This window comes from Pteropus medius, unplaced genomic scaffold, assembly GCF_902729225.1.
Source record: "Pteropus medius unplaced genomic scaffold, Ma_sr-lr_union100, whole genome shotgun sequence".
NCBI classification, from domain to species: Eukaryota; Metazoa; Chordata; class Mammalia; order Chiroptera; family Pteropodidae; genus Pteropus; species Pteropus medius.
In genome coordinates, this window is record NW_024341753.1 from 817,196 (window position 1) to 825,324 (window position 8,129).

Genomic DNA, 8,129 nt, shown 5'->3' on the forward strand with positions numbered 1-8,129 from the left:
TGAGGATTCCTCTTCAGTCTAGAGTCGTGATAGGGTGTAGAGGGAAACTTCACTGAGCTAGGAATCTTTAAAAGCCAAGCAGTTCAGAGGAAAAACGAACTTAGTTTCAGATTCATTAAGTTTGCAAAGACTGAAAAACATCTTAATGAAAACATCTGAGAGATAATTTAATATGACTCAGAGCATTCCATCTGGACATAAAGACTTAGGAGTCTTCAATATATAAATTGGAAATAAAGCCAAGGGATAAGATGACATTGCACAGGGGATGTGTGTAGAGTGAGAAGAACGTATGGTCCGGGAAAAAGAGAAACATCAATATTTTATGAAAGAGGAAGAGAAACCTACAAAGGAATCAAAGAGAGAGGAAAAAAAGAGAAAAGCTGAGACAGTAATCATTGCAAGTTTGAGAGAAACAGGTTGTCTCACACAGTGGTGGTGGGAAAGAGCACTGGAATAATTTTTTGTTGTCTGATCTCATTTATTTGTTACTCTTACAAAATCTCATTTTTGACTGGACTCAGACTTAGAGCTAGACACTCTCTGAGAGGAAGGTCTGTATCTCTTGGCAATCTGTTCCTGGCGTTTCTCTTTGGCCTCCTTCATTGTCTTAGCCAAAAGTTTAGCATATTCTGTAGCCTCTTCCTTATTTTTCTTAGTATGTTGTTTCTTCAGAGCAATATGCCTCCAACGTTTATGTTGCAGGATGCATGGAGTAACAAGACACTGAATCTCGGGTGCTTTGGTCCTAGATTTCTTACCTTCTTTGTTTAGGGGCTTTCTCCCAATATATTGGCAGACATCTTTTTTTTTAGAGAGATTGAAAAGTTTGCAGATTCTGCTAGCTGTTTTAGGTCCCAGGAGACGAGGCATTATAGTATCAGTGAGACCAGGAATATCTTCTTCCTCTTTTTTTCACAATGACCACATTGAGAACACTCAGATTGGCATTCACAATGCAACCCCAAACAGATGTGTGCTTTCTTTCTCCAGTCCTCCTTGGTCTAAAACAGGAATGCCCCTTACTCAGTAGCAGGCGAACATGACCATGGGTCAAGACACCTTTATTCATTAGAAAACCTCGTTTGTTGTTCCCTTCACTAATTCAAACCACATAACCCTTCCATTCTTTACCTAGAGCATCAGCAGCAACTTCTATGGCCATACGCTTCTCATAAAAAGTATGAAGTTTTTATTCATCGTCCACTTCAATGAGCTTCTGACAGCCAGTGACTGGGAAGGAGATGTTCAGCTTCATCCTGAAGTAGCCAACCGCCTCTGAGACACCATGAGAAAGAGCAACACTGGAATAATTTTAATGGTGAGAAATTTGTCCATCTGTCAATATTAAGAATATACATATGCCTCTACCTGATTTAATTTTTCAGAAGTTTACTCTTTATATAGGCACATCAACAAAATGACATATGAATGATGACAGTCTTTACATTAATGTTTGTTATAAAACTGAAAACAGCCTAAATGACATTCACTAAAGAACTGATTAGATAAATACATTATAATTATGTAATGGAACATATCGCTGCTGTTAAAAACTGTTTTCCTACTATTGCCTCGGTGATATTGTTAAGTGAAAAAAAGCAAGCTAGACCACTTCATGTGTAATAGGTTGCCATAATTATGCTATATTACATACATAAAATAACTTATATATTATAATATGTAAACAGAAATGGGAAAATAGAGACAAAGAATATAGACATTCCTCTCTAGAAAGTGACTATGAATGTAAACTGAGAGATATGGGTTACCACTGTTAGATAGTATGGAATCAAATGTGGCTTGGTTGAGATTAGAGATAAGCATATTCAGATATTGATACAAAGGAGAAAGTTTGGAGGAAAAGGAAAATGTGAGGAAGTTGGTAAAACAAGGCCAAGATAAGATTCAGAGCATAGGGGGATGATTATATAGAAGATGAGGAACGCCATCTTTTCCAAATGTAACACATGGAAGGAAGAAAAAAATGAATATGCATGAAGGAAAAGTGTAGATTTAGTCATAATTAAAGAAATTGGTTTTTTTACTCTTTAAATATTTTTTAAATTAAATGTATTGGGATAACAGTGGTTACTAAAGGTATATATTGAGTGTACAATTAAATAATACACATCTGTATATTGAAGAATTACTTTTAATTAATTTTTATTTTCAATCTGGAGAAGAACTGAATGATTGGGGAAATGTAAGTCAGAAGTCTGAGAAACTGAACAAGGTTTAAAATTGTAAATGTGACAAATTGGAAGTCTAGAAGTATTGCTGGATGGTGTTGATGATACTGTTGATGATTTCATGTAATATTCATTTTCATTTTATGTATAACTTATCAAAATCCTATCAGTGCCAATTGAAGAAGGTTGACGATGCATACCTATTTACTTCCTTTCTCTTCCAATTTCCCACTGAAATAACAGTCATATTTACAAAAGAAAAATTATTTTCCTACAGTGCTGAGAATGATCATGAAGATCATAAGGAAACTTCAGATTTTGATAAATTTTAGATTGAAGGATGGATCAACCAGAGTTTAAAAATCACAGGACAGGTGAAGAATGAACAGATGAAAATCTGCAGCAGAGAGTATAAGAAATGCTGGAAAGGCACTCTAGTGAATAGGAGACTTCAGTAGCAGGACATTCAACAAGAAAACTGATTGCAAGACTTTATCAACAACTGGAACATAGATAAATAAGATTATATAAACTGGTTGAGATAAAGAACAAATTACAAATAATAAAAGGAATTATCAGATTTTTCATCAGCAACACTACAAGTTAAAAAAAAATGTCTTCAAAGTTCTGATTGTAAAAATCTTGAAAATTCTATATCCCATTGTCAATTAAGGTTTGCCGTTACCAATTCAATACTGACAGGAGTTCTAATTTGGGATGTGGACAGGTTAGAGAGACTTTATTCAGTGCAAACATCTCATCGTGCTATAGCTTGGCTGTGGAACAGCTCAATTGTGATAAAGCACCGGTTGTGGAATAGCACAGCTATGAGATTATTCCTTGGAGAGGCAGCCCTAGTGTTACAACTCCAGTGTTACAGCTCTGGTGGAGTGAGACAACTCTGCTCCAGTTTGGTGAGACAGCTGCATGATAGTCTGTTGAGACAGCTCTGCTCTGTTGTTGCAACTCAGCCAAAGCCAGTGTTGCAGCTTACGTGGATGTCGTTGCTCCAGCTGGGAAAACAGTCTTCTATGGAAACTGAAAGTGTGCTACACTAAGACAGAGGTGAAGCTGGCTTATATAGAGAAGAGTTCCCATCCCTGGTCCCTAATCAGTCCATTCTCATAGAAATGAGAACTCCAAATCCTCACAGCTTGATTGGTTCAAAAAGCACTGTCATGATTAGTTGGAATGGATCAGTTCTGATTGATCAGTGAGGATGCAAATAAAGATACAGCTGAAGATGCAAATGAGAATATAGCTGTGCAGCTCTGATTGAATGAGAAGGTCTCAGCAATTTGTTGAAATATGATTCCAGGAACTCCTTTACATGGAAAGACTCTGAAGGCAGGAACACAGTACAGGAGGCTTGCAGCTCAGTGCAGCTTTTCCTGGAAGCACAAACAGCACATGAGGCCCCTTTTTAGCAATGACTACTAGGCTTTATTTATAAATTTGAGCCCAGTTATTCACCAGGAGTCTTTCTTAATGGGCACATTCATTCTCAGATTTGACATTTCCCCCTTTCAGTCAAAACATGTTGACAATGTTGATGATTGCTCTGATCAATTTGTCCTGTATTTGTGCCAGAGTAATTTGGATACCTGTTCTAGTTTCTCCACGAGACTCCTGTGGCCTGGCAGAAGGCAATATAGAAACTAGAGCCATTTGCTTAGGAGAGGTCTCTCAGGCACCCGCCAAACTAAAAAAGCTTTTCAGTAGTCAAATTATTCAGCAAAGGTTAAAGTATTACAAAGACATTAAGTTTATAACATCAGAAGAGATCAGGAGTAATTGACAAGAATGTAAAAGTTTGAACAATCATAAATTACAAACATGGAGAGAATGTAGTAATTTGGTAAATCATTTCCATCCTTCATGGGACCACTGCTTAAGTTTTTGTAGGGAGCTTTATGTGTTTTGTTACAGAACATCAGCTGCTTAACAATGAAGTATTTAAAACAACTTAGAACACTCATAAGTAGAGCATTTGCAACACAAATCTTAAAATAGCCCTGAACCCAGTTGGGAGCCAGCTGAAAATATCAGAAAATTTAAATCTTAACCAGCCAGTGCTAGAGGTGAAACTGGAATGCCCTTTAAGAGATCTGGGAAGTTGAAAGAATTGGTTCTTGCTAATTCAACCTGGGAAGAAATGTTTATCCAGGTGCAACAAGAGGTATTAAATATGATACAAACCTCTTGGAGTATAGGCAAATAATCTAAAACAATCCCATTGTCAAGAATTAATCCAGCTAGGAAATCTATAGATCTTTGTTGAGCTCTGAGGGTTCTAGAGGTTGAGTGGGCCATTCCATTAACTGTTCTGGTTGGATTTCACATCTTTATGTGTAATTGAGAAATGTAAAGGCCAGCCCATGACTCTGCAGTTCCCATATTAATCACACAATTTTATTTGCTACTATTGTGGAATGACCAAGATTTAGCTACATCTGAGAAGAGTTAAAAGTAATGAGACTGATGAAAGTCAAGAGCTATAACCAAAACCATAGTCTTACATGCATTCTATTAAGGACATTTAAAATTATACAATAGGATTTATTTGCTATGTACACAAGCTAGTATCAAGACTTAGAAAATGTGTGATTTACATCCACAGAATTCCCAGAATTATGCTCAGATTTACAGAGAATTAATTTTTTTCCTTTTATAACTAGCCATTTGTGAAATGTAACGGTTAATGGAACAAAGTCTTTATGAACATAGTACTAATGTGTAGCAAATTACACCAATTAAGTAAGCAGCTCAAATTTCTAACGGATAAAGACACATATCCTTTAATTTCCAAGCATTCATCTCAGTAGTAAGTTGTTTTCACCTAAATGTTACCCCAGTAGAAGAGAGATTTTAAATATTTCTCCCCTTTCAGTACATCATCATACTTTTAGAGGTGGAAAGGGAAAAATCTAAAATAATGTTGGCACAGCACTTAGGCTAAAGTAGTGCTCTAAATATCCAATGAATGGAATTCTCTATGCTTCAGAATATTGCTAGTATTGTATGATAAGCTGCCTGCCACAAAGCCATGTCTCTGGTTGAAGTATTTCTGGATCAAAGATTAAAAAGTTAAGACCAACTGCTAATAACATCAGAACATTCTCTAATTGTCAGATAACAGTTTGATGATTCTTATCAAATTAAAATTTCTTAGTAAATAAGACCATGTTTTGTTTCTTTTCATAACACCTACTAAAGTGCTGTGGACATTAGTAGCATTTGGTGGATGATATCTGGAAAATAACTTTTTAATTCTGCCTCAAGGAAAACACCAATCCATCATATGGCACACTTTAACTCCAAATACAATTTACAAGATTATTAACTTTTAAAATTATGTTAAAGTTTATCCATACTATTAGATATTTAAAATATTAGGATTATTCCCTTTAACATCTCTTGAAATGCATTTCAATTTTAAACATTGCCATGAGGTGGAAGGAACACATGAAGGGAAGTAATATTTAAAATACTGAACTCTATTCATTGCAGTTAGCCCTGAGGGTGAAGTGAAAAGATACAGTCTAAGATATTTGGGAAAGGGCAGTGCACATTCTAAAATCTTCATAAAGATCATATATAACATTTTTTTTCAGCCATTAATCTTATATAACCATGTTGCTCTAAATCATCTCAATGGAAGTATAAGTTCCTTCTACTTGAAAAACTGATCAAATATCAACATAGGGGTTGAAAATCCCACTAACAAGATAAAAAGAAATTATTCATATTTAAAATGATGTACTTTTCATAAATTAGCAGCACTTCATTCTATCAGGACATACAAATTTTGCTTCATTGGCTGGTCAGAAATAAAGAAAACTCAAGGTCAAAAAAACTCCTTGTACAAGGGAAATTTAAGACTACAATTTTTCCTTAATAACTAATTATTTCTCCCTTAAGTGATAGGTGAAAGTACTGAAATGCCAATTTCAATAGTAGAGAGGCATGAAAAATGCTGAATAAGGCCATTTCCTGCCACAGTGGTCAGGGCTGAAATAACTGCAGCCAGACTTAGGGCATTTGATAAGGGATGGTTAGAAACTAACTCAGTTGTAGGAAGTAGTCAGGTCAAATCAGAGGAGAGAATGTTTGCATGTAAAGTGATCAATTTATACAGTGAGTTTAGGTAGACACAAGGGAAAGATGGCGCTGCTTTTAATAGCTTACACTGATAAGTCTCAGGAAGAGGAGGTTCTGTAAAATCAACAGTAAGGCGAGGCCTGTTGAAAAACTGCTAACAAGAATACTATAGAATCGTCAGTTTTACCAAAGGTAGAGGTAGGCATCATATGGCAATCCAGCATTCAGATAGGTTTCCTGAGGAGGCCAAAATTTAAAAGGACTGTATCACAATACTTCTGTGCCAACATTTCCCCCTTACAATGGTTAAAATAGTGAGGATCAGGAAGTATTGCATTGTCAAGGGTTAGTGATTTGGAATAATTAGAATATACAGTCTAAAATACAGGGAAGGTGACTAGCTTGTCACAAGTAAATGAGTATCATTAATATATATAGAAATATGACAACTCTAAAATAAACATAAGGATTTTGCATAGCAGGAGTTCTTTTTACTATCCTGTTCTCAGATCTTGGGAAAGACTATCTGCTTCAAGTCCCATCTGTTTTTGATAACTTTAATTTGAAGTCACCTATAGGCTGGAATGTCCAGTAAGGCAAATGAGGTGCAAGTGTGGGAGTTTTTTTAAATGAGAAACAAATTTGTGAGCCAATATCTTTTAACTTTACCATGTAAAAATTAGTTAACAATACCCAGTATGGTCCCTTCCATAGAGGCTGGGAAGAGTCCTTGTGGAGATATCCTTTCATATGGACCATATCTCTAGGTTGTAAGCCATGACGTTTGATGTCTTTGTCTCTTGGGAGCACTGCAAAAATTTGCTTTAAAAAAAATTTGCTTTAAAAGGGAATAGATCTCAGTTTATACAATACCAAGGGAAGAGTTTTAGACTGTCAGGTTAAAAGATTCAACAAGTTTACCTCAATTGAATTTTAACTACCTCGTTGGTTTGTTCTATAAAACTAAAGGACTGCGGATGATAAGTACAGTGGAGATGCGTCCATATTGACCAAATTTTGCATGCCTGGTATAGAATTTGTCTTGTACAGTGGATCTCCCTATCACTGTGGAGCTCTGTGGAGATTTTCCAAGCAATAAAATCTATTCTAGAAGTAACTGCTGCAGCTGTAGCCCTTTGACGTGAAGATGCTTCTACTCAATGAGAATATATACAAATCATTGCTAGTGCATTTTTATCCTTGAAAAGAAGGCAAATGGATTGAAATCCACTTTCCAAACCTCAAATAGCCCTAATTAGTATCATTTCCCTCTTTTGTAAAGAGAGATTTCCTATTCAGTTATCAATTTAATCATGGTAACAAAGACTTTTGCAATCAATTACAGAAATTTAAATGATTAGAAGCATAATTTAGCTCTTTTAGTATTAGGTATGGTTTACCTAAGCGATCAAAGACCTGATGATGTAGAGCACAGAAAATAATTTTTTATAAAACAAAATCTTTACTCTCCCTTTATAATTTCTTATTAAAAACATATAAAATACTACAGGAAAACTTTGTCCTTTTAACAGAGAACGAGAAAATCCCAAATTTCAATTCTGTATCAAAAGTGTACTTTTGACATAAACTTAAACAAATTCATTCTAATCTTGTATTTCAAAAGTGTACTTTTGAAATAAACTTAAACAAATTCATTCTAATCTTGGTTAGCTTGACCATACATAAGATTTTTATTATCAAGATCTCTACTCCATGAACCTTCTGCAAAGTAGACAACTCTTCTACACTTTTCATAACCTTTCAGCTTTTGTCCTACCTTTTTCCTTTCTTCAACTGGAACAATTATTTTACTATAGAACAAAATGACTTTTTCAA

General features: G+C 35.2%; 1 pseudogene; it reads right to left on the bottom strand.

Annotated features, from left to right (window-relative positions):
• Positions 1-504: 504 nt before the first annotated feature.
• Positions 505-1,258, bottom strand: LOC120593251 (40S ribosomal protein S6-like; annotated as a pseudogene).
• Between the last annotated feature and the right edge of the window lie 6,871 nt (positions 1,259-8,129).